Source organism: Zootoca vivipara, chromosome 14 (genome assembly GCF_965207765.1).
Source record: "Zootoca vivipara chromosome 14, rZooViv2.hap1.1, whole genome shotgun sequence".
Lineage (NCBI taxonomy): Eukaryota > Metazoa > Chordata > Lepidosauria > Squamata > Lacertidae > Zootoca > Zootoca vivipara.
The window spans coordinates 9,893,501-9,921,251 of NC_142597.1; positions in this window are offsets into that span (position 1 = coordinate 9,893,501).

A 27,751-nucleotide genomic window follows, 5' to 3' on the forward strand; every position below is an offset into this window, starting at 1 on the left:
TTGTGCCCTTCATACCTCTGCTACAAGATTCACTTTTTCTACCTGTTTCTTTAAATATAATTTGAATAATTTCCAATCCTTCCCTGCTTTCTCTTCACTTAACCCTTTCAATATTCCAACTTTAACTGCTAAATTTTGATAGATTGTTAATTTAGTTAGCCAATCTTCTTTACTCGGAACTTTTTCACTTTTCCAATTTTTTTTGCGACTTGTGAGATATACCATAAGATAACCAATGGGTTAGACCAACTAGGCCATTATTGTTTAAACACACTGGCAGCGACTCTCTGGGATTTCAGACAAGTGATGTTCCCTGCCCTATTTGGAGATTGCAAGGATTGAACCTGGGACCTTCAGCATGCAGAGCAGATCTTCTACCACTGAGCTTTCCCCAGCACACTCCTGGGTGTTAAATCAGTGGGAGATAGACGATTGTGGAGGAAATGAACCCAAATGGTAGAGAAGTGCTTTCAGCAACCTTGGGCAACAGATTTCAAGTAGTGATCCCTGATATAAGAATTGGGGTGTTGTGTTGTCCCCATTTTCATCTGTGTAATTTTGGAGAGTATGCCAAACTGCGACATAATGACAGCCAATTGGAAACAAAATTATCTGCATGCACCCCAAGTCAGAAGAGTCGAGAGCAGGTGAAGAAAAAGCACATCAAGTGCCTCCCAAAATTATTTATTTATTAATTTTGTATACCATCCTTCACCCTAGCCCTGTTCAGAGGATGAGTGCAAAGTCTAAAGGGGAACAGCTGACCACCATCAGATCAGCCACCACAATGATGTGATCCCTCTCACCTCCATCCTCCGCACCCAGAGAGGGAGCCTGAGAACCTTCTTCCAAGCAAATGAGGGGACTGGGCAAATGCACTCCCCACATAAATGTCAGTGACTGGGCAGAGGAGGAATGGTGGAGGACCGCCTCCCCATCCTGACCCCTCCAGGAAGGAGGAAGAGGAAGTCAGTATAGATTTACAACAGTGGTTTGAGGGAGGTTGCAGCTCACAGGCAGATGAGGGGGAAAGTTGGGAAATAATGGGAGAGCCAGAGCAACACCAGGCTGACACGTTGTCATTAGAAAGCAATCCAAACCCTCCATCTCCCAGAACCCGGCGAGCCTTAAAAGTAGGAGAGCAAAGAGCTCAAAGACAGAGGGTACGTAGCAGCACCTGTAGAAGTGATGAATGAGGAAGTCAGAGAGACGGGGTGGAGATTCTCTCGGGACAATGGCATTATCCAAGAGGCTGGGTTCTATAGGCTCTCTCTGTAAAGACTGAAATAAAAAAAGGATGGTAAGAAACCTTGTCTTTATAATTTCCTGGGCAACCAGCCAGGAGCTGCTGATAGCATTCTGACAGTAAATAGCAAAGGATCAGCCATGTGCTGAAGGACTGCTGGGGGTGGGGCTTACAGAGACCTTTTGGTGGCATAAATTGCACCCAGAAGCTGATAGGTAGCCAGTAGCATGTCTTGTCTCTTATTGTAGCACTAACTGTTCTCCATTAAACCAGCTATTTGACAATGACAGTGTACACTTTCCTCCTTCCCCCACAAAACAACAATGAACCCCCAACACCTCATTGCCCCCCTCTCTGGAAAATAAATGCAGATCCATAGTTTGATGAAGGCCATGACAGGTTCTTCCCTTGTTGCAAAGTGTGCAGCTATCTTCCCCATCTGATATCACTATCTCATCTCCGGCATTTCCAGCTCCCTTGCAACTTGGCATGTGGCAGACGCATCCATTGCATCTCCATTCTGCGGGCTTCCAGAAGACACTTCAATCGAATCGGAAAACCAGATGGCTTCAAAAGACCCTCATTTGCCTTCCAGGCAACATATGGAATATTAATTAATAATAGATTAATAGACCTTTCCCCACGTTAAATTTTAATCTGTTTGCTAGAGCTTTTTGTGCATGGAAAAACAATGGCTGCACTCGAGCGCTCATGTCATCTTTGCCTCTTGTCTCTTGGAGGAAACGACCTTCACGGGGAATGTCTAAGGAGGGTGGAGGGAGATGCAGAGGGAAGCACAACATTTTGTTTCTTAAACTGCAGCTGCAATGGAGCCACCCAGGGAGGAGAGAGAATTTAAAGAGCAGAAGGAGCCGCAGATTGATTGTGTGTGTGTGTGTGTGTGTGTGTGTGTGTGTGTGTGTGTGTGTGTGAACCCACAGAGGTCCCTGTACACATCCTGGTGGTCACATCTGAGTGGGTTTTTCTTTTCTCACCACTGGTCCCAAGCTATTTGGGGGCTCAATAATAAAAAGCAGCACATCTTGTGGGGGCAGGTTCTATAATTTACTTATGTGCTGCATAGAGAAGTACTTCCTCCTGTCGGCCTGGATTCTACTGTCAATCAACTCCAGAGGATGTAGGTTCTAGCATTATGAGACAGAGAGGAAAGAACCCTCTCTAAATCCACACCATACATAAATTTATAGGAACATAGGAAAGCCACTTCCGCATCTCCACGGAGGTGGTGTTGTGGGCTTGCCCCGAGCGAGCTCTCGCGATGGGGGCTGAGTACAGCCCCTTCGCGAGGAGGGAGTTCCCACCTCCGTCAGACCCTGGCCGGCTAATGGGGTCGGCCGGGAGGCGGGGCTTAGCATCTTTTAAACCGACCGGAGGCGGGAACTCAGCCTTTCCTGCCCCGGCTCCCAACCCAATCGGATCACCCGCCCACCCACCCTGTAGGCTAGGCAGGTTAGGCCGACGCTGCTATGGACTTCGGTTGGTCGCCTTGGTTGGCCGGGGGGCCTGGTAGGACTTTTTCCACTTGGGGCTAGCCAAGCTGGTTTTTTCGCCTACCTCATAGCAATTCGTCACAACTTGGTTTTGCGGTTAGGCATTGGAAATTTGCATAAAAGAAGAGGGGGGGCAGATTGCATCATCCTCTGCCCAGAAATTGGAGAAGTAATTCCGTTAAAGGGATTCCGGGGGCGGTAGCTTTGTCCTGGGCCTGCGGAGGACAGGGCCTTATGGCACCCCCCAATGGTGGCCACAGGAGGTGTTCCAGTAGATGTACCGGGCTCCTTTCTGGTGGTTAATTTCTCCCAGACTGTAACACACGGGTTACAGTCGGATATAGCCGGTTAGGTTCCAATGCCTAAGCCAATACCGCTCATCATTCATAACCAATAAAGTTGTGGCCTTTTCGCCCACTTAAATTTATTCATTGTGTCTTGTGTCTTATTTCATGTGGAGGGAGGGGCATTGCCACACAAGCTGCCATACTGAATCAGATCATCAGTCAGTCTGGTTCAGTTTTCTCTACCTGGTAGAGACTCTCCAGGATTTCCCAAAGCTCCCTAGAGATCCCAGTGATGGAACCTCAGACCTTCTGCACGCCAAGCAGATGCTGGGTTATGGCCCTTCCTCAAAATGCATCTACTACCACATCTATGATGTCCCTCCCTTAAGTTGATTTCCTTCAACTTAAGAAGCCTCAATTTTTGCAACCTCTCCTCCTAACGGAGTTACTCAGATATCATGCTTAACGTCTGGAGGCCACTGCTTAATCCTACTGGAAAACAACTCTTCAGAAACTCACATAAACAATATATATATAATTTTTTTTAAAAAATTGGACAAGGCATTCCCAAAGGGCAGAAATATGGGCAAAATAAGAATAAGAGTTTATCTGAGATAGGTAAGAAAAAACAACAGGGACTGTCCTTGGTAAAAATGGACTGTTGGGAATTTCCTGCCCATTACTATTATGCAAGTGTCTTCATTGTACTGTTTTCAGCAACTGCTAAAAACTTTTTGTTTAGGCAAGCCTAAGCAGGCATGTAATTTTGTTGTGTTTCCTTTAGAAAATGCTGGTTTTCTCTATTATTTGAAATTTTTATTATGTCTACAGTTTTTAAAGTCTTTTGAAATTGCTATTTTAATGAATACCGTTTTATGTTAAGCGTGTGTGTTTATAGAATTTGATTTTTTTAAATGCACCTTTTTCTTTTTTGCCTGCCTGCCTCTCTGTCCCTCTTCCTCCCTGGCTTGCATGCATCTGAAAAAAGCAAATAAATTCAGAGAGGTATTCATTTATCTATTACAGCTTCTCAGGGTATGGAAATAGCAAAGGATATGGTACAAATGCCTTAATATGCTGTTGACTCAGAACTCGCGTGCTAAGCAGAACTACAGAAAACTGTTATTTCTCCTCCATGTTGATAAGCAAAGTAAACATAGACTCCTATGCGGGTCTTGGGAACCACTTACAACCTAAAAGAAAATGTCTGCTTAGTCACTTGGCAATATTCATGATCCATGAGCTTTAGTACTGGGGAAGGGGCAGGAGGGGTCAGGCTGCTAAATAATCTCTCCAAGTCTTATTTTCATGCTTCCCTCTCTCTATCCCCCCCTTCTATTTCAGATGGAGGTTTATATTTCCTAAGCATTGATACAAATAACCAGCCAAAAGAGAATTATGCACCTAGACAATGGCAAGAGCTTGCAGCACATGTGCCAATGAATCACTTGAGAGACTCAGACCTTGCAGCAAATTATGTGGTTTTGCAGGGAAGAGCAAAGAAGCAAAAGGGGGAAAGGAGGAAAGGTTGCCAGGGCAATGGAATTCTTTAGGAGTTATGGCTTTCATTTCTGTTGGAAAGACAGATAATTTTCCATGTTCTGCACAAAATTGGGCTAGATAGAACACCTCAGCTGCACAATCAATCGCAATTGAAATTCTAAGTCAAGAGTCACTGTAGAGTACCAAGCTGTGCAAGAGTAAAAGATCCAGCAAAGGAATATATGCAAGAAGCTGTGTGCTTCTTTCGAACATTAAACAGCCAAGAGCATTGTGGCATCTTAGATTTATTGTGGCATGAGCTTCACTGCACTAGAGCCCACTCCAACAGGCACATGAAGGTTCAGATGTAATTATATTGGTCTAATAAAACTACCGTTTATTAGACCAAGAATGAGCATCGTGCCTACAAGTAACTCCTGGTTTTCAATCCCGGTTTATAGCAACAACAATCTTTCTAGCTTTGCTATGTTAATTAAACACCTGCACCGGGAGAGAAATACGTGGTCTTTCAACACTATAAAATTAAGCCAAAGGTTACCTGGGTTTTGCCAAAGGTTTGACATTTTAATATATGCCAATATTCACAAGTGACCTGTTGATATTTCTGACCATTTCAGCAGCTGAAATGTTTTGAGGAGTCTTATTTCTTATGTATGCATTTATCACTCTAGAAAATCACATTGATTCCATGTGTGTGTGTGTGTGTGTGTGTGATTTCAATCGTTGATTCGAGTGTGGTGTCATGGTTAGTGTTGGACTAGGATCTGAGAGATCAGGGTTCAAATCCCCGCTCGGCCATGAAGCTCACTGGCTTGCCTCTTAGTCTAACCTACTTTGCAAGGTTGTTGTGGGGATTAAATGAGATGGTGGGGGAGGTGAACTCTGTCTGCCAACCTTGGAGAAAATGGTGGTATATAAATGAAAAATAAAACAAAATAAACGCCTTTCAGTGCTCTCTGGCTATTAAATTTTCACTATTAATACTATTAGTTGTGGTGGTGGTGATTGTGATGTTGAAGGTGTAGCAAGTTGGATAATTCAATTCAAAACGAGGCCCCAAAATATGGGTAACTATAGGGCAGGCCACATTTCACAAGGATGGGCTGAGCATTTTGCAGAGTGAGGTGACTGCCTTGAAACAACATATGCTAGGAGACAGTGGTAGCAGTTCCCTGGCTGTTCCTCCTAACCATCCCAGCTATTCCCTTCAGATGGAGGATTGAGCTATGCATGCCACCTGGCCTTTTCTGGTCCTCCCAACTTAGCCTGCTGGCCCAGGCACAGTGGAGGATGTTCTCCTGTCATCAGTGTTGGAGTAAAATTCAACTGCCAATCCAGCTGGCTCTTGTGCAGGCAGATGGCACATGCGACCATCTTGCCCTTCGCTTCAGGCAGCAAAATGTCTTGCGCTTGCACTGCATTGACAGTTTCATAGAATCATAGAGTTGGAAGAGACCACAAGGGCCATCCAGTCCAACCCCCTGCCAAGCAGGAAACACCATCAAAGCATTCTTGACATATGGCTGTCAAGCCTCTGCTTAAAGACCTCCAAAGAAGGAGACTCCACCACACTCCTTGGCAGCAAATTCCACTGTCGAACAGCTCTTACTGTCAGGAAGTTCTTCCTAATGTTTAGGTGGAATCCTCTTTCTTGTAGTTTGAATCCATTGCTTTGTGTCCGCTTCTCTGGAGCAGCAGAAAACAACCTTTCTCCCTCCTCTATATGACATCCTTTTATATATTTTAACATGGCTATCATATCACCCCTTAACCTTCTCTTCTCCAGGCTAAACATACCCAGCTCCCTAAGCCGTTCCTCATTGAATCCCAAGATCTTAGAAACATTCTTATATTTGGTCTGTTCCTATGAAGCCTTGCCACACTTTCAAGTGGTGTGGTGCAGGGAATTGAGGAAAGGAGGGAATTCCCATCTTTACTGGTAAATATGGGGAGGTGGCAATGAAGACAGGGGGCTAACTCATTGGTTTATGTGCATCACCAGAACACCAAGAGACTTCTTCCAGCTGAGCTCTTGGGCTTGCATAAGGTATAGGGCAACGTCGAACAGCCTGCAGTGCAGTGGAAGAGTGAGTCAAACACATAAGATCAGAGTCATGGGGGCTGACCTCCCTCCATTTTCAGCTGTCAGGAAAAGAGGTAAGCCTCTGCTCTCTTCATTTGTGGAATTATACTGTAGATATCCTGCCCAATTTCTCACTGAAAAATAATTCGCTGTCACCTATCATTGTCCCAGCCAGTGAGTGGAAAGGTCCTCACTTTTGTTTAAAAAGTCACAGACCCTCCAAGTGTCCCTATTTTCCAGGCACAGCCCCTGATTTACAGAAGCTGTCCCTGATTTGATCCCGGAGTGTCCTGCTTTTCCTTAGGACAGTGTTTCTCAACCTTTTTTGGGCCACGGCACACTTGTTCCATGAAAAAAATCACGAGGCACACCACCATTAAAAAAAGTTAAAAAATTTAACTCTGTGCCGCCCTATATTGACTATATAATTATGACTGTAAGAAACATTTGCCAATTGCTGTGTTGGTTGCAATCTCCTGTAATAAGGCTTCACAAGCCACTGATTTCTCTGCCAGCACAATCCTTTGCTCAGCAAGTTTCAGGTTGAGCTCGTCCAGCCAGCTTCTTTAAGTTTGTCTAAAACCACCCTCCAGCCGTTTGCACTGAGCTTTGGGAAATAGGAGGAGAAATATTGCTTTCCGGCGGGTTAGCGCTGTTTATTGGCGGCCGGCAGGCACGTGACAATGCAAATCGCCCTTCTCATCGCCGCACGTCGCGGCACACCAGCCAGCGTCTCGTGGCACACTAGTGTGCCGCGGAACAGCGGTTGAGAAACGCTGCCTTAGGATGCCCCTATTTTCATTGGAGAAATGTTGGAAGGTACGGAGTTATTCGACTCCAAAGCCACCTGAAGGCAATCCTGTATAGGGAAGTTTTTAAAAATGTTTATTTTTTATTATTTTAATATTTGTTGGAAGCTGCCCAGAGTGGCTGGGTCAACCCAGTAGATGTGTGGGGTATAAATAGTAAAATTATCATTATGGAATGGGACGTCCCTATTTTCATCGAAGAAATGTTGGAGGGTATGAAGCCATTGTACTGTGCAGTTCTCCTGAATATAAACCTTTCCCCATTCCCCCAATATAATGCATTGTACTGTACTGTAATGTTATTTTCACCCATAAATGCATCTTTATGCACACTGCCCCCAATATATACATTTTCCTACACATCTTGGGGTTGGAGAACTGCATCACACAATTTGGAGAGGTGCAAATTGAAAAGGATAGCTGTGTTCTGATTTGTGTATTACTGTTGGTGGTGGTGGGGTATTTTTTTTAGGAGATGCAAATTAGATAGTCTCCCCTTAAAACATGAACCAAACCACTCCCCCCCCCATCTTTCTGGTAAGTCCCTTCTCTTATAAAATTACTTCTATATTTGATTCATATTTGACACGGTTAAAAAACTCCAAATGTATTTAGCCTAGGTGTGTGTATTTCTCTTGATTTAATGGCATTTATATCCTGCTTTCCCTCCAGTAAATTCAAAGTGGTGTCCTGGTGTGTCCCCCCCCGCAACAATCTGTTTTGTCCTTACAATAACCCTGTGAGGTAGGCTCAGCTAAGAGATTGTGAGTGGCTGAAGGTCAGCCGTTGAGTCTCATGGCTAAATAGAGATTTCAGCCTCCATCTGTCCAATTCTACTCTAACCACTGCCTGACACTTTGGCTCCATCAACTTTATATTCCTGGCAATGGGCTTATTTGTGCTCCAAGAACCTAAGTAGCACCAATCAGTGCTTTTCTGCAGCTCTGTTTGCAGCTTGCTTCTCTGGATAAATAGAGCTGTCGGTTCTTCTGAACATGTATCTGGAGTGAATGATGCTAATCATAACTTTGGGGAAAGCATGTTGACAGCTCTAAACACTCCCACTAGTCATAAAGCAACTGAAAGATGTTAGGGATAGCTGTGATGTGACCAGAGCTGCATAATGATTACATTTTTTCCCATTTTTTGACTGGGCTGCTGCTCAAGAAAAAGAAAGATGAGAGGGAAGTTGAAAGGGCACATTAATGCTAGTGATTTAAGGCTCTTTCTCTCTCTACCCACCAAGCTTGACATCAGGCACTTTCGATGGGCAAATTGACAATTGGATTATTGTAAATAATAAAAACAACGCTTCTCTATATTAGCAAAAGATTGGGTGGTGGAGGGTGGGATCCGATTGCTCAGTTTGGAAGGATGAGTCTAAGAGGACAAAGCTATGTTAATTCTATATTTTATGTAAATAGCCACCTGGAGTGTTTTGTACTTTTGAAAGATGGAAGGAAAGGAGAAGGAGAAGAGAAAAAGGGAAAGAGATAGGTAGAAAGATAAAGATGAGTGCTTTGCACCAAGAACCTAAGAAGAGTGATGCTGGATGAGACCAAAGGCCTATATAGTCCAACATCCTCTTTGATGGCCTGATGACTCTGTGTACCCCAAAAGCAGAACATGAAGGAAATAGTCACCCCTTGCTGTTGTTTCCCAGTGATTGGGTATTCAGAGACATGTATCCTTTGACACTGGAGGTAGTAGCCATCATGGCTAGTAGCCATGGATTGCCTGAACCTCCGTGGTTTTGGTCAAATTCCCTTTTCAAGCCATCCAAATTGGTGGCCAGCACTCTGTCTTGTGGAGGCAAATTCCATAGCACAGTGTGAAGAAGCACTTTCTTTTGTCTGACTGAAATCTTCTAACATTCAGCTTCATTGGGTATCCCCACATTCTAGTATTACGAGGAAGCAAAAAGAAAACAATTTCTCCCCACATCATACATCATTGTATAGATCAAGTTATCATATTCAAATACCCTCCAATTCTCCCTGTTTTAATGGGGCATTCCTGGAATTACAGAAGCCATACCGACATATTGGCTTATTACAATGAAGCGTTTTAAATTTGGAGGCCGATTCCACATGTCCTTCCACAGTGGGTTTCCCTGCAGGATTTGATAATGGTGAGGGTTTGCCAAGTGTGCCTTCCTTTTAGCACAATTCTCTTTTTCGTCCTGAGTTCGAGTGTCTTCAAAGCCCATTATACCTTTGGTAAAGGCTGTTCTCCAACTGGAGCGTTTGTAGGCCACTGTTTCCCAGTTGTTGGTGTTTATACTACATTTTTTTTTAGATTTGCCTTGAGAGAGTCTTTAAACCTCTTTTGTTGACCACTAGCACTCCACTTTTCATTTTTAAGTTCAGAATAGAGTACAGTAGTTGCTTTGGAAGACGAAAATCAGGCATTCACACAACCAGGGCCATCTTAAGCATATCGGGCGCCCTGGCACCGTGGTGCAACGATCACTCCGGTGGCCCCCCGCCCCGTTTCTCACCATGGCTATCTGGCGGGCGCAGCGCCGCTGCAGCGGGCACAGCTGCACGGCGCCCCCCTGGTGCCCTGCGCCACCCAGGTTTGCCTTAGAGCCGGCCCTGCACACAACATGACTAGTTCAACGAAGTTGATGTTGAAGAATAATTGCTTCAACACTGGTGACCTTTGCTTCTTTCAGTACACTGGCATTAGTTCACCTGTCTTCCCAAGTGATGTGTAAAAAATTTTGGACACACTGTTGATGGAATATTTCAAGGAGTTTGAGATGGTGTTTATAAGTGGTCCATGTTTCCAAGCATACAGTAAGGTTGGTAGTACAATAGCTTTGTAAACAAGCATTTTGGTTTCCCTGTGAATGTCCTGGTCCTCAAGCACTCTGCACTTCAACAGGGAGAAAACAGCACTTGCAGAGCTCAGGCGATGCTGGATTTTGGCATCAATGTCAGCCCTTGTGGATTTGCTTCTAGAATGATGCAGAACATTGGGCCAATCAGCGCTTTGCCTGCATGGCCAACGTTTCTCTGTGAGCTCCAATAGGGATGCACAGAGGAGCTTTTATCAGGAGCAAAGGAATCACCCTTCTTCTGCAGCCCCTCTGCTTTACTACGCCCACGGGCCACAAACTGGTGCATTGATTGGTCAGGCCACTGTCAAACATGAGGCAGGTTGGCACAACCCTTTAGCTGGGCCATTACTTGTTAGTAGAAAACTACCTAGACTCTCTAGTTAGGGATGGAGAACTTGCGGATTCTTAACCCCCGTTAGCTCCAGCCAGCATGGGCAGTTGTCAGGAATTATGGGAGTTGTAGTTGTATTAGATGGGAGTTGTAGTCCAACAATATCTGGAAGGCAACAGGCTTCTCATTCCTGCTCAAAGCATTGGTAATTGTCAGAAGATACCTAGTTTTGTGCTGAATATATATCACCAGGCAGGAAATTTCATTTTACAGTAGGGAGGAAATTGACAATGACCTTTGGGTTGCTCATTTCCTTGGTGGTACATCTAAATTTTAAAACAGAAACAAATGAAATCCTCAGAACTCTGAAATGGGACTGAATGTATGTGGTGTTGCAAGAACATTCCATTAATGCATTATGAATTCCATAAATATCATATGAAAGGTGCAGATGTAGTAAGAATTCATAGTGCAATTTGCATCTATCATGCCACATTAGTAGAGCTGGTCAATAAAATAGCTCCACACATTCAAACGACTCTCTTTTTAATTAAAAATAGTGACTAATAGCTTTAGATGGGGGAAGAGAAACCCTATTACATTGAAAACACTACAAGACCGCTTTTATGAGCTCAATGTCTTGGGCTTGTTGTGAAATATTGCATTAACCAGAGACCACTAGTGGCGAATGTACAGAGGAAGGGAGAGGTGAATGCCCTGCATACAGAATACATTCCCCACAATAAGTGTCCTTATTTTCTAAAACCTTTCTTTTTTAAAACAAACCCACCTGCCTCTTTTTTCTTTTTCTTTTTTTCTTTTTCATTGTTGCAGTGCCCTGTTAAGCCTTTGCTAGTATAAGTTGTTATAGATAGATGTAATTCTTTAGAGTTCATTTCCACTCTGAGGATCTCTAGAATCAATTAGTATTGTAGAACTGGAAAGGACCCCAAGGGTCATCTAGTCCAACCCCTGCAATGCAGGAATCATAGAGAAAGTTTCCATGAAAGATGGTCATCCAACTCTATTAAAATCCTCCAATGAAGTAGAATCCACTTCCTTCTGCAGCAGTCTGCTTCACTGTTGAGCAGCTCTAACCAGCAGCAAGTTTTCCCTAATGTTTTGTCGGAATCTCCTTTCTTGTAATTTAAATCCATAGCTTTGAGTCCTATTCTCTGGAGCAGCAGAAAGCAAGATGTTAAATCTCAAAAGTGGCATTGGAATGGATCCATCATACAGTACTTCTAATGCACAGGCTTGTAAACACATATACAAGCATCAAAACTGGACTTTTAACAAGGTTGGGCTGAAAACTTCCTTATGTTTCAAAGGGAACAATCCTGACTCCTTCCTGGGAGCAGAAGGCTGGGGAGAGTAGCAGAGGTACCATGGCATCCGAAACTCTGCTGTTCACACCAGCCAGCATAGAAGGTGTGGAGTTGTGGCTCAAACAGTTTAAAGGACTTGGAGGAATTTGTAACCTTAATGCCCATTTCCTCCAGTTTGGAAACATCCCCTTTCGTTTTAACCTCCTGGGACCATTTTATATCATGAGCAAACATGACTACATCACTGCTGTCCCCTAACTCTGGTTCATTTATTAACATGTTTTTAAAAGCACAGGCTTAAATACTGATGCTAGGGGGACTTCCTACATGTCACTATTGGGAGAATTGTCCATTTGTTCCATATCTTTCTGCTTCCCATTCCTTAACCAGTTATTTATCTGTAAGATGCACTGTCTTCTAATCTCATGACTGCTAACAAGGGATATAGACAACATTTTTGTCCCATGTCAGGATGACAGTATTGGGATAGATGTTTAAATTATCTGACCTAAGAGAAGGCCACTTCTTATGCCCCATATTCAAATCGCATCAAGGCTCAGTCTGTCCCACATTTAGTTTTCAGTGTCAGCACTCTGCCATGGAATATGTGACACGAAAACGTGAGGGCAAGAGAAACTTCAGAGTTCACATCACTCAATACTTACAACCAAAGCAACTGGGATTAGAGGAAAGAGCTTCTAGGCTTAAAGTTATGTGGATCATAACTTCCTTGGAGATGTGCAGCCTCTTCCTAGGCATATTAACTCAAAGGTAAATCCAGCTGTGGACAATGGGGTTTACTCTCACCTAAAAGACATCGCCTTGCTGACAAAGGTCCATATAGTTAAAGCTATGGTTTTCCCAGTAGTGATGTATGCAAGTGAGAGCTGGACCATAAAGAAGGCTGATCGCCGAAGAATTGATGCTTTTGAATTATGGTGCTGGAGGAGACTCTTGAGAGTCCCATGGGCTGCAAGAAGATCAAACCTATCCATTCTGAAGGAAATCAGCCCTGGAAGGACAGATCCTGAAGTTGAGGCTCCAATACTTTGGCCACCTCATGAGAAGAGATGAGAAGAGACTCCCTGGAAAAGACCCTGATGTTGGGAAAGATTGAGGGCACAAGGAGAAGGGGGCGACAGACGATGAGATGGTTGGACAGTGTTCTTGAAGCTACCAACATGAGTCTGACCAAACTGCGGGAGGCAGTGGAAGACAGGAGTGCCTGGCGTGCTCTCGTCCATGGGGTCAAGAAGAGTCGGACAATGACTAAACAACAAAGAGAGCATAGCAGTGCAGTTTCAATCTGTTCCACTGAGCTTTTGAGGGACATGATGGACAGATATTTACCAGGAATGTGGTAAATGTGACAAGACAGAAGTACTGTTTTGGGGGACAGGAGGTGGGCAGGTGTGGAGGACTCCCTGGTCTTGAATGGGGTAACTGTGCCCCTGAAGGACCAGGTGCACAGCCTGGGAGTCATTTTGGACTCACAGCTGTCCATGGAGGCACAGGTCAATTCTGTGTCCAGGGCAGCTGTTTACCAGCTCCATCTGGTACGCAGGCTGAGAGATTTTCTGCCCTTGCCAAAGCGATGCATGCTCTAGTTATCTCTCGCTTGGACTACTGCAATGCACTCTATGTGGGGCTACCTTTGAAGGTGAACCAGAAACTACAGTTAATCCAGAATGCGGCAGCTAGACTGGTGACTGGGAGTGGCTGCTGAGACCACATAACACCGGTCTTGAAAGATCTACATTGGGTCGCAGTATGTTTCCAAGCACAATTCAAAATGTTGTTGCTGACCATTACAGTTCTAAAAAACTTTGGTCCAGTATACCTGAAGGAGCGTCTCCACCCCCATCGTTCTGCCTGAACACTGAGGTCCAGCACCGAAGGCCTTCTGGCAGTTCCCTCGCTGCGAGAAGCAAAGTTACAGGGAACCAGGCAGAGGGCCTTCTCGGTAGTGGCACCCACCCTGTGGAATGCCCTCCCACCAATGTCAAAGAGAAAAACAACTACCAGACTTTTAGAAGACATCTGAAGGCAGCCCTATTTAGGGAAGCTTTTAATGTAACAGACTATTGTATTTTAATATTTTGTTGGAAGCCGCCCAGAGTGGCTGGGGTATTTATTATTATTATTATTATTATTATTATTATTATTATTATTATTTGAGGTAGATAAAAAATGAACAGTTTGCTCCAACTGAGGGCTAAAGAGTGGTTTCCCAGGGGGGAAAACAGTGGTACAAGAGGAAGTGTGGATCAGCCCCAAATCTTGCTTTTCCACCCTGGACCTCATAGCTGTGTACATTTTTCTTCTCTCCCATGTTTTAGATTTGTGACAGCCCTGTGAAGTAGGCTAGGTTAAGTTAACAGATGCACATAAGCAGCAGTTCTTGCCAATAGATTGCAGTGCAAGCAATGGAGGAATGCAAGGGGCCCGATCCACGTACAGTGGAAGGTCCTATTGGCATCCCGGTTATAGTGGCCAACCAGATGCCTATATAAAAACTAAAAACAGGAACTGAGCACAACAGCACTCTCCTCATTTGTGGCAGTTCACATTGGGGTAACTAATGCAATGCCCCCCAGGTGTTACTGGACTACAACTCCCATGCTAACTGAGGTTGATGGGAGTTGGCATTCAACAGGAACTGGAGGAGACTAGGTTGGCTATCCCTGGGTCAAAGGAACAAATGTGATCTCCCAATCATGACCTTGCAACTGGGCTGTATGGCTCAGAGGCTCTTTAAGAATCTCTCCTTTCTTTTGTCACCTGCAGGAATCCTCGGGTGGATCTGGTGCCTAATGTGTTGTTCTTTTGCATTTTTAAATGGGTCCAGAAGAAAAGTATGACATGTGCTGAATGAGGTCATCACGGCAGGCAGTCCAATTAGCTAAAAATAAGACTGCAAATGTTCCTTGGATTGGCAGAGGCAGTAGCCTCCAAGAGTGTCATAATCAAATTGCTACCTTTTTTCCAGAAGGTTTCACAAGACCTTATACCTCCCAATGTGTTTCAGACCCCAATAACTGCTCTGAGAAGGGCAAAGGGTTGATCTAAAAAAAGAGAGAAGTCAGCACTGGGTTTTAATTTTATTTTAAAAACCTGCTCATCTTCCTGCTATGCTTACAATTATCTGGACAGAAAACATCTGCTTTTGTCCATTAAGGAGTAAAGATTAGTAGCTTTTATTTAAACTTGGCATTCTCGGTTATTTACTGGGACTTGGGGGGGAGGGGGAGAGAAATTGGAACCTAATTACAGAGCAGATGCTGAGAGTGGTATTTATTCACCAAAACCGCACAGGTCATTCATTAAAATCTCAGTTTTAATTAGCAAACACCTGTTTTGTGTTTGATTTTACACTGATACGTACTGTCTGCAATTTGCTTTCTTCAGTGCAAGCAATTAGATAGCCCTGACAGTAACAGTTAATCTAATTAGAACAGGGGTGCCCTGGGAGGCAGACACTGACTTCAAGAAATTGCACACACATAATCACGGCTCCATTCCATTAGAGGCTAAAGTTAGTGCAGTATTCCACCCTTCCCAATTCATATGCAGGATTGTCTCTTGGTGTGAGTGTTTGTGTGTAGGTATAAGAGGCAAATGAAACTGGATGTGAGAACCATCACACATGCAATCTGTCTGCACATGTTCAAATAGTGCTCTGCCAAAATCCACACTCCCATTTCTTGAATGTTGTCTTCCCTTGAAAAGAGAGACTTCACTTCCTGGTAGTGACTCATTGCAGAACATTTTTGAAGTTTCCCACAACAGAATTTATTTATAATTTTGATGGGGATTGGATTGAGGTTTCTTTATCATTGCAAGGTGACAAAGGATGGTGTGACTCCCCTCCCCATTCCATTAAGCATAATAGGAGGAGTTATTTCATGATGCCTTCCTCTTGGGTTTACTTGAAGTATGGGAGGCCAGGGAGGCTGAGATTGGTGAGTTCACTGGTTATGTTGTTAAGGGAAGTTCTCCCCTTTACCTTAAAAAAGCAGCCCCCCCCCAGAAGTATGGAAGATGCTGGCAATTCTAAATCTCAATCCCAGTGAAGAAACATCAAACTTGAAACAAGATGGAGATGGGGTGGAAGAAGATCAATGCAGATGCATTGAGTTCTATAGGCGATCCTCTCTTGTGTGTTGGATAGTTGCAATACTCAAAATATCTACATTTGCATTGCTTTGCTCTTAGCTTCGATGACGCCAAAGAGGAAATTGAGCTCAACATCCGATGAGTACAAAGGATATATATATATATATATATATATATATATATATATATCCCCACTGTGTGCGCAGAGGTCACAGCCTTGCTCCATAACTGCTGAACCAAATTGCATCAAATTAGGACAAAATGTACTTTGCCCATCAGGGAGGGATCTGGCATAATTTTCTTTCCTCAAAAAACCACACCTTTCACACCTAAAATAATGATTAAACACAAAAAGTGGCGCCCAAATTAGACATCGCCAGCAGAAGGTCTGAAGACTCCAGCAGCATCCAGTAGAAAGACAGATCGCACACTGCTGCCTCCAAAGCCGCGCCACCAGATGACATCACAAAATACCACAGCAACCAACTGAAAACAGGCCTTTTGCAGCAACAAGGCCCAACATTGCCCAGCAGACTGAATAGGCCGCAGCAGACTAGGCCACTTTCCAGACTAGGCCAAGTGGAGGTAGGGGGGATGGGGGGCCGAATAGGGGGCAGGGATAGGTAAAGGGTCAGAACAGGGTGGGGGGATCTGCTGGTTTCTCTTTAAGGTTTCCAGACTCAAAAGAGAGCAGGGCAATTAAAGGCACAGAAGTCCTGTCCTCTATTGAGTCTGGCAACCCTATCAGGAGCAGCTCCCTTTTGAGGACTCATATGGCTGTAGGGAGGGGCAAGGCAGGTGGAAGAAGGCCTTGCCTGATGAAGTCTCTCCCCTCACAGTGATAATAATAAACAAATACAAGTGAGCAATGAAGAACAAGCCCAGCCCAGGAGCTACACATGGCCACCAGTTTATTGCTGGAGATCCAGCACTTGTTAAAGAAGGGATGTGGAGCCTTTGGCTCCTTGGATGTTGCTAGACTACGACTCCAATCATCACCTCACCATTGGCCATGCTGATTCCCTGCCCCTGTGTTAAAGGATCAACTATAGGGATCAGTTCAAAAATAGATTATCGTCCTATTTGTTTCAGGTAAAGTTCTATAATATATGTGCTTGTTCTGAACAAGTTGTTCAAGAATTATGAATTAGAAGCAAACATGGTTTGGAAAAATATGATGATGGTGAACCCATTGCTTCACTTCTATTTAGTTTTTCAAAGAGAACAATTTGCCCAGAAGCAGGGAAGAAGGCAAACAACAGAGAACTCTGCCACAGGAGTTTAATTCAAAGAGAGAGAAAGAATACACAACATTCCCTCTCATTATTTGTTTTTTTTTTAAACATACTTTTTATTAATTTTACAAAATACAAAAAAACAAAAAAACGGTACATACTTAAACCCCTTTTCCACCTCCTTCCTACCCACCCACATGGGTCCTCCCCTGCCACAGAAGTATCCCATGTTTGTGAACAGTCAGAAATGGTCCATTTTATGCTTGGATTTCTGTCCTCCTCCCCCTCCCCTGACCCCAAAGCCCCCCCCTGCCACCAGGGAGCTCCAGCAAACCAGGGCAGTACGCAGGAGGACATCCATCCAACCATCTATTGTTATACCAAAAAAAGAGAAAAATAGAAATAGGAAAAAAAGGGGAAAAAGAAAGGGCGAAGAAAAAAAAGAAAAAGAAAAAAACAATACAAAACAGAAAAATTTTTCTTGCATTCATAGTTGAAAAACCATATTTTATGGGCTTCCCCTCCCCCCCTTCCCCGGTTTTCATCCCTTTTTTATCATCTGCAACAGTTTCTTACTTTATAAAAATACACCTTTGTATCTTATACAACTTATAAATCAATTGTTAACATTTTCATCTAATATTCAAATCACTGAAAATTCAAACTCCCATTTTCTCTTCCCGTGCCTAATTTTTTTTTTCTCCCTCTATAAGCCTCCATATTTTCACATTTTCCAAAATCCATTCACTTTTAAAACTATAACTATTCTCAATTTAACCTTACATCCCCGATTACCGGCTCCACCCCCCCCAATCCAGCAAATTCCAAAATCAGCAGACCAGTTATAAACCTGTTAATCCATCCTTATAATCACAACATCACTTTCCCTTCACCCCACCCCCTGTTTACAGTCTCTTGCCATCCAGGTCACCATACAGGACCCCTGAATTTCTTCTCTTCTCTGCATATTTTTTCCTTCTTCCCTGTGGGCGTTCTGGAGTTCCAATAATACCAATCGTGCCCCCCTCAAAGACAGGGCACTCCATCCAACTTTTTGTAGAGTAGAGTCATCATTTTTTTCATGGTGTGTTTCATTTTGTGTTGAATCATCACAGTCCTCATCTTCATCTTTTCCTTCCCCATCATTGTCATTCTCACATTGCTCTTTTTCAGTGTCAAAAGCTTCATCTCCTAGAAAATCATATTCCGCCATCACCTCCTGAAATTTCTGCTGTAACTCCTGTCGTCGTGTCTCCTCTTGACATAACTCTATTCTTGTTTCCCACATTAAGGTCAAAACAGACCGCTGGAACTCAGGGGAACACTTTTTTGTTGACATATTTCAGTCCTGCCAAGGTCAAAACTTATCACGTGGGGTGGAATATGATCACAGTTTATTTTCTCGACTCCATTTTAACAAGCTGGCTGCATTCTTCAAGTCTTGTTAACAATAAAGTTCGAACTCACATTTCACAAGCACTTAAGCCAAAAAAGAAATTCCACAAAGTCCAGAAATACAAAGTGAAGTAAAAATTGACTTATAAATCCTGATCAACTCACTGAATTGCCTAGGCTGCCGGCTCCCGAGGGAAAGAAAGGTTTTTCTTAGGCTTTACCTCATTGCTGCAGGGCAGTCATAAACCACAGTCTCTCTCCCCTTTTCACCCTGCATCAAAGGGGATATTCTCTTTGATGCCTTTGAGGGATCCTTTTGAATTACAAATCTTCTGTTTATGGCTTCGGGTTTCTATTTACTGTCTCTTTGTTGCCGTGGGGGGGGGGGTGGCTTCCTCTTTTCTCCCCTCTCTCCCAGACCAAATTGTTTTATAATCCAAATCGTGAGGTTACTTACAGTCTTTTCCAATCGTTTTATTTTCGGAAGAATCCAGCGCTCTCCGCCTTCGGCTTGAAGCTTCTCCCTGCTAGAATAACGTTGCCGCTCAAAATGGCCCCCGCGACTTCTACCCTCCTCGCTCCGGAGCTCTTATTAGAGCTAACCGAAGAGTTGGGGAGTCCGGATTGGGTCTGTGCCGAGCAAATTGCCCTCGGGACGCCCTTCCCGAGGTTCTAAGGGGCGCAGCGTTGCTCTCGCTGCCCTCCCCACTCCTAGCAGAGACGGGCCGTCTCGGAGACGAGACGAAACCCCGCCGATCGACGCTGGCGCTGAATCCGGAAGCCTCCCTCTCATTATTTGAACTTAAAAAGGAACCTTATTTTTGGTAAACTCTTGCTTTGGTCTTGGAAAAAGAATGAATCACTGCAATGTAAAAGAACGCTGCTCTATGCAGCAGTAAGTATGCAAAATCCAAGCCAAGGAAATGAATTTAATTTTACCCAAGCTTCAACAGGGCTGAAAAGAGAGTTTCACAACACTGACTGTTTCTGATTGCATGCAAAGTCTTATCTGTGCCCTGAAACTGTTATGGGAATTAGGGAATAGAGAGCATTTACACAGTACTTTCCAGCTGATGCTTCCACTTCTTTTTTTTTTTTAAAGACATATTTGGTTTCCTGCAGTCCCAAAGTGAAATTGTCCTCCCTAACTGAACACCTCATCCAGGAAATGGGATAGCCACTTCATCTATTTTTTTCAGGTGTGTGCGGGGGAAATATAATGAATTTGGTTTTCTTTGTGAGGGGGTACCTTTATCTCATATATTTGAAAAATAACTGTTTTTTTTGTTTTTAAAAACTTTCTCATTTCCAGTTTTTCATTTTATATAAAAACAAAGGAAAATTATAATTCATGTGAAATGAGTCCAATGAAGCATGAATAAACCACCAGGAATATTGAAAAGGAGTCATGGCCTTAAACCAGGCATCCCCAAACTTCGGCCCTCCAGATGTTTTGGACTACAATTCCCATCTTCCCAACCACTGGTCCTGTTAGCTAGGGATCATGGGAGTTGTAGGCCAAAACATCTGGAGGGCCGCAGTTTGGGGATGCCTGCCTTAAACTGTTTGATGCAGATTGTGTTACATGTATGACAACACAGCCAATCACATCAACAATGTTACTAACAATAATGCCTATTGGATTTATTTCACAATGGGAATACATTATAACCTCTCAAGTTTTGAATATTTTTCCTCCTCTTCCTCCTTGGATAAAGGAGGAGCATGCTTCTAAAGCTACACATTTGCAAGAAGCATTCATAGGAATGTGACTGAACATGATGGGATCATAGGCAAGATGCCTTATACCAAGGGAGAATTCTAGTCCATCTAGTACGCTGTCTGATAGTGACTCTCTGGGATTTTGGACTGAAATCTTTACTAGCCCTATCTAGAGACACCAGGGGTTGAATCTGGGGCATTTACACACATTGCCTGTGTCCTGCCATTGAGCCATAGACCTTCTTCTTAAAGGTTCTAATTGCCTTTTAATTAGAGAAAAGACTAGAACCACGAACATTTTGTGCAACTATGCTCCTATGGTCAAAAGATCAGTATACATTCCGATGAACAGGGATCAGGTATCTGGCAGCTATTAGTAAGCAAGTTGTCACATCTTTGCCACAAAGGTGACTGACTCCAGCCCATAGCTGCCAAGTTTTCCCTTTTCTCGCAAGGAAGCCTATTCAGCAGAAGGGAATTTCCCTTTAAAAAAGGGAGAACTTGGCAGCTATGCTCCAGCCACTTTACCAGTCCAAACTGGTGCAAAGAAGAACCATACAGCCAGTGGTGCAAAATGTTGCAAAATCCTGGACCCAAAAGACCAGGTCTTTTGGCACTGTCAACAAATGTGGAACAGAGATCCCCTAGTCCCACATTGTTGCCAACAATCCTCATTGAAATGGTGCACAGTGTCAGACAAGTGGTGCCATCTGACCTCCACCTTACATGTTAGCTCATTGATGTTTAATGGAGATAAGTTGTGATGATTGTCATGTTTTAAACCAAGGATGGGGGAATTGTGGTCATCCAGATGTTGTTGGACTGTCATCAGGCCCACCAGACTGGCTAGTGATGATGGAAGCTGGAGTCCAATGACATAGAGGGCCACAGGTTCCCCTCACCCATTTTAGACCATGGGTTGTATACAACACCTGTATCCAACACTCAGAGTAGATCCCTTGAGATGATTAAACATGCCTAACTTATGTCCATTTATTTCAATGGGTCTACTCTAATATAGATACAACTCCATGTTTTGCTGTCTGTCTCGTGACATACATTCTTTGACCTTTGGACCTAGACCTGAAGTTAAGCAGTTTACAAAGAAATAAAATAGCACCTCTACAAGGATAACCAACACTGTGACCTCCGTATGCTGTTGGAATTATAGCTCACATCTTCCCTATGCATTGGCTATGCTTGATGGGACTGATAGGAATTGGAATCCATATTGACTATTCCTGATATACTGCTCCTTTCCATGCCCAAACCAAAGGCATCCCCTTTTGGAAATAATGGTGGCTGGTAGCTGAAAAACCCTGATGAACTTTTTCTCAGAGAAAGAGACAGAGATGGACAGAGACCCAGGAAAAAAAATATTTCCCCTAGTTGGGTACTATTTCAACACCACAACTGTGTCTTCTTCTGGTCGATGTTATTTGACACATCTTTGGCTCCCAGAGTCTTTAAGAGTTGCAGGACAGCATCACTAAAGACGCTTGAGGAATTCAGTCTTTTAAAAATTCAAACAGGAGAGGACATGATAGAGATGCCAAACTGTGGCCCTCCAGATGTTTTGGCCTACAACTCCCATGATCCCTAGCTAACAGGACCAGTGGTCGGGGAAGATGGGAATTGTAGTCCAAAACATCTGGAGGGCCGAAGTTTGGGGATGCCTGCCTCAGACTGATGTGAAGACTGGAATTTTGCAATCTGCCAGATTTCACACTTCTCTGAATGGTGTGGCACAGAGACAGCTTAAATACACCAAACTATACACTTAAATATATAATTTTAAGAGGATTTTTTTATTTTTTAAAAAATGCATATTAATGTCAAAAGGGAAAGGGGCAGAATTATGGATTTGAAATATGCAAAAGTGACACGGGCTAGAGATAGACAGATTCACTCATCCCTCGCCGCAGCATTTCCAATGTATCACAGCTCAACATGTGGAGACCATTGAGTATAGTTCTGCTCTCAAGCTAAGGATGACAGTCTGAGCTGTTCCCATCCCCTTGAGGAAGATACTCCTCTGCTTGATACATACAGCATTTATTGCTTCAGAAATAGCTGTCCACTCCTGGCGAAAAAACAAAGTAAAAGTGATACATACAGGAGATCCAATGATCAAATCGCCCAATTTCTGTTAATTCTATTTATCTGAAGCTTTTAATGAGGTGGGGACGGGGACATTGAAATCTCATCCTTTGAAATCTCATCCACAGCAGCCAGATGTCAAGAGCATGGGATCATGGAATCAAGATTGCAAATCAGGAAAGTCTGCTCTCCATGCCAGCCTGAGCACTGGCCCTTAACAATGCCAAATGGCAACAGGGGGATATTTTGGACAGCTTCTGTTCCTTTAATAGAAGTTTAAAATATGCAGAAATCTGTGAGTGAAGCTTTTGACCTGGAGAGAAACATGATCACGATCATCTGCTAATTGCTGCAAAGCAAACGGCTGGTGAGAGCAGGAGTGGAGAACCTGTGGCCTTCCAGATGTTGCTTAATTCTAACATCCGCTATCATCATCATCATCACCATTATTTATTTTTGTAAGCTGCCTTTCCATAGCAAACCATGCTCAAGGTGGCTCGCAATGTCAAAAGATTCACTAACAGTTAAACGGCATAACAGAATACTTTCATATTCATATTAAACAATAATGAAAATGTCTCAAGTTAAAACATACAATAAAATTAAGCAATCCAATGAGAAGTCATACAAAAACACAATCCAGACTAACAGCAACTCCCTCCCACAAAACTCCAAAACTAAATATACTCATATACTCTCTCTCTCTCTCTCTCTCTCTCTCTCTCTCTCTCTCTCTCTCTCTCTCACACACACACACACACACACACACACACACACCTACCTCTCTAAATAATACTCCCCCCTAATGGTTCTAGGCATCCCAAGCAGCAGATAAAGCAGCGTTTGGAGTGAATTGAGATCCAGCGCTCCCAGGCTGGGTAAAAATGGGCCAGACAAACAAGGAGTGGTTCTTTCAGGATTCACAGTGAGTTTATCTTTGACCATTGCTCATGCTGTCAGGGGCTGGTGAGAGTCGGAGTCCAACAACATCTGGTAGGCCACAAACTCTAGAAACAGAGGGAGCTCCCTGATATTGAATCAGACCATCCGAGACCATCTTGTTCAGTATTGTCTACGCACTGACTGGGAGCAGCTCTCTGACTCGGACAGGATTGAATTTGGACCCTATGTGAGCAACGCAGGTACTTCGCTATGGAGCTAAAGCCCTTTCTCCAGCAACAATGGGGAGTTTTGGGCCTTCCATATATTGTTGGACTCCAAATCTTATCACCTCCATGCATCAGGGCTAGTTGTAAGAGATGATAGATGTTGCAGGCCCTCAATATCTGGACAGCTACACATTCCCCACCCCTGTCCTACAGATTAACAAGTTTACTGGTCCTTCTTTACAAATCAAGTACTGGGTCATTCGGAGTCTATATTTCCATTGGAATATAAAGGAAAAGAAGATTCATTGGCTGTTGCCTGCCTTCCAAACTGTGCTGGCCCTGTTTTTGCATGATTCCGAGATGGACTCTGTTTTCTCCTTTTTTCTTTTTAAGACAATTAAAGTAAAATAAAAATCTCTATGGGGCCGATGAGTTTTCAGTAAAAAGGAATAAGCTAATTAAGTTGAACTGTGTCAGCTTGGCAAGGTGGAATACCATAATTAATTAATCTGTGGCTCTGCTTGTCCTGGAGGGAAATTGTGTGCCTGGGTGCACCAGGTGAAATCTGTTTATGGAGATATAGGGCAGTCCTTGCTCCTATTTAAAGGCAGGGAGAAGTGAGGGTCTCAACAGAAGAACATATAAGAGCAGGGTGATCTCATTAACATTGGAAAACAGGACCGCACATTGCCAGGGACAGGGAACTGGGGGTGAAAAAGCAGTTCCCCAGGACCAGAGTGGAGCATGTGGCAGATGACTTTGCCAGGAGTATGCAAATGTCTAAGTGCCCAGAGTCTTGCAAATTAAAACCAACAGCTCTTCACATGATGTAGAAGTTCACATTCATGCAAGTTGCTGGCTGCATTTCTAGGCTCTGTTGCCTGAAGTGAGCAGCTGCAAAGATGGGCAAACATCTGAGTCTTTTCTTAGCTGCACCAAAAAGAACATTTTTTTGGTTTGATGTGGGGTTTTGGAGCTCCAAGGCGGTGCTTTTGAAATGGGGTGGGGAGTATGGTTTGATTTTTTTTAAGAGATTGGGAAAACTTTGTAATGAAATAGAGGGGTAAAACTATCTGCCCTCCTTTGGATGTTGATGATGATGTGATTTGGGGGGGTGGGGGTGGTTCAAAGACAGAGCCTCTCTGGTACTTCACTAGCTCTTTATGCTGCTGGCTGCTGTATTCAATTCCCCATAATATCCTGGAAAAGCATGTCATGATGTAGTGTCATTTGGGAAATTATAGGAAATGTGAAAATGGGAGGAGTCTCTTTTTTGCCCAGCCCTAATGCAATTTTTTATAGTGTTGGGGGACTTTGTAGGGCAGGGGAGGGGAACTTGCAGCCCTCTGAATGTTGCTGAAATATAACATCCTTGATCACTGGCTATGCTGTCTTGGGTTGCTCAAAGTTGGAGTCCCAACATCTGGAGGGCAACAGGCTCTGCATTCCTATAGTAGTCTTTCCTATGCCCCTTCTCACCAGCATCCTGTTTCCACTGGGGTATATGAGATGCTTCCTGGAAGCACACAAGCAAGACATAAAATGAACAGCCCTCTCCCACTGCTGCCTAGTGGTATACTGCCTTTGAACCTTGAGGTTCAATTTGATTATACTAAAGCTGCAATCCTAACTGCAGTGACCTGGGATAGTCCCACTGAGTTCAATAGAACTTCTGGGTACATATGGTTATGATGGCAATTTAAGCCAAGCTCTGCCCCTTAATAGTTGACACAATTTTAAATCCACCATCTCTTGTGACAGTGGATGTCATAAATTTATCAAGTGTTGCATGAAGAACCTTGTTTTGTCCATTCTGCATCTACTGATAGTTAATTCCATTGCATGGTCCTGAGTTCTAATGTTGTGGTGAGGGAGGGAAGGAGGGGGGAAGCTCAAGAGACTTCTTAACATCAGGGCCGGCCCTACGGCCAGGCTGGGTGGCGCAGGGCACCACGGCGCCGGCCTGCCAGGGGGGGGCGCCCCGCAGCTGCGCCCGCCCCGCAACAGCGCCCTCGGCAGCCGTGCTGCGCGTTGGGCCCGTCCGCCCGATGCGCTGGAAAACGGGGGGTGCCGGAGGGATCCATCGCACCACGGCGCTAGGGCGCCAGAGGTGCTTAAGACGGCCCTGGGTTCCATTAAAATATAAGTTTGAGGGCCTTAACCATGATGGATAAACATATTGAAAGTGATTATAAAAGTAAAGTTTTGCAGGCAAAGATGAACAGGGTGATTATGGATGCAGTTTAATAAGAGACCTTGGTAGAAAGATTAGCTTTGTTAGGTAGGGAAAGAATTGACCCCCTTTCCCAGCTCCACGCCCTCATTCAGAATCATCTCATACCCCATAGGTGGTTTGTAGGGAAAAGTATGAAAGGGATATGCATAATCTCATGTAGCTTGAGCCCAAGTGGTGGCAGTAAATAGTCCAAAGCTCTCTGTTTTTCCTTTTCTTGAAACCATACTTAATTAGGGCCGAGCCATTGTGGTGCAGTGGTTAGAATGTTGGATTAGGGTCTGAGACGCCAGGGTTCAAATCTCTGCTCAGCCATGAAACACACTGCGTGACCAGCCACTGCCTCTCATCCTGACCTATAAAGTGGGGAGGCAGAGAATCATGTATGCTGCCTTGAGCTTCTTGGAGGAAAGGTGAAATATAAAATGTAATAAAAAATAAAATCTCAAAATTATCCATGCTATCTGTGGGTGCCGTTGTTGTTGTTTGTTTGGAATGAGGTGGAATTCTCCAACACTTTACAGGGGTGAAGAAGAAAATTTTCAGAAAATTCTGGTGAACATTGGCTCACTTCATGGTGAATGAAATTATGTTAATTTAGATTGGTGGAAAAAGGAATAAATACGAGAAGAGAGGAGAACTGGAAGGACTAGGAAACAAACTTATTGCTTCCATGGATCCATAGCAGCACTGTAGATATCTGAAATCTGGGGAAGCATTCCAGACTCCAAGCGGGTGATATTTTCCAACAGTTGTGGGACAACCCTAGAAATGAAATCTCCAGAGAATTTCTCAGGATATTATTTCCGGAGGAATTTCAAGCTCAGCCATAGACTCAACCCCCTTAATCATCCCAGCCGAGTCTCTGGCTTTTAGGCTTCACATACAGTGTGCCAAATAGTCATCAAAGGAGCGGCAGGTTTCACTCTGCATCTTCAGACTTTAGGAGTTGCAGAATGAAAGCTGTCTGTATGCTATTCAGTCCCTGATGGCTGAAGCCTTCTTAGCAGCATGGAATTCATAAGCAGCACTCCGTGACTCATTGAAAGATGTATAATGGCTTGTTTGTGAATGTGCTGTCTTCTCTGCTTATCTCCCCAAGGAGTCCCAAAGTTTCACATTGCTTTAGCAGAATTTATCCCAATGAAATACTTGAATAGATAAGCACAGGCAACCTTCAGTGCTGCTAGATATCAATGGAACAAGCAAGATCCAGAGCATGTACATGTTCAAAATATGCCTTGGTTGAGAAGCTCAGGAGGGACATGAAACCGTTCCTGTAGGATTCTTCATTGTGGGGCCAAGAGACCATTTTTCAGATGACCCTTAGCGACAATTGAAATGCTAATCCACAAACAGTGCAATCAGTCATGCAGCTCATCAAGATAAGCACTGGACTAGGCACTGACATGGAGTGGGGAAGAGTGGGGAAAGGCCACATTATCCTTCACATCACACAGTAAATACGTGAGCTGGCCCTGGCATGGTGCAACTCCATAATTACTATGACCTACCCCCACTGCTGGAGGCAGCATATCCCTGAATACCAGTTATTGGGAATCACAAGTGAGGAGAACACTGTTATACTCATGTCCTACTGACAAGTTCCCCATGGACATCTTTCTAGCCCAATAGAGAACACGATGCTGGACCAGATGGGCCTTTGGCACCATCCAGCAGGGCTCTTATTTACATTTAACTGTTCTGGAGAAGCATCTCCAAGTTTATTGCCCTCCAGATTTGAACTATAGGTCCAGTCATCCATAACCATTGTCCATGCTGGCTGATGGGAGTTTGAAATATACTCGGAGTCGAGAGTGAATTTCATGCTCTTTATTCAGCTCATAGTCATCAAGGAGAAAAAGAAATGGCTCTTTTCCCAAAACCATCTGCTTATA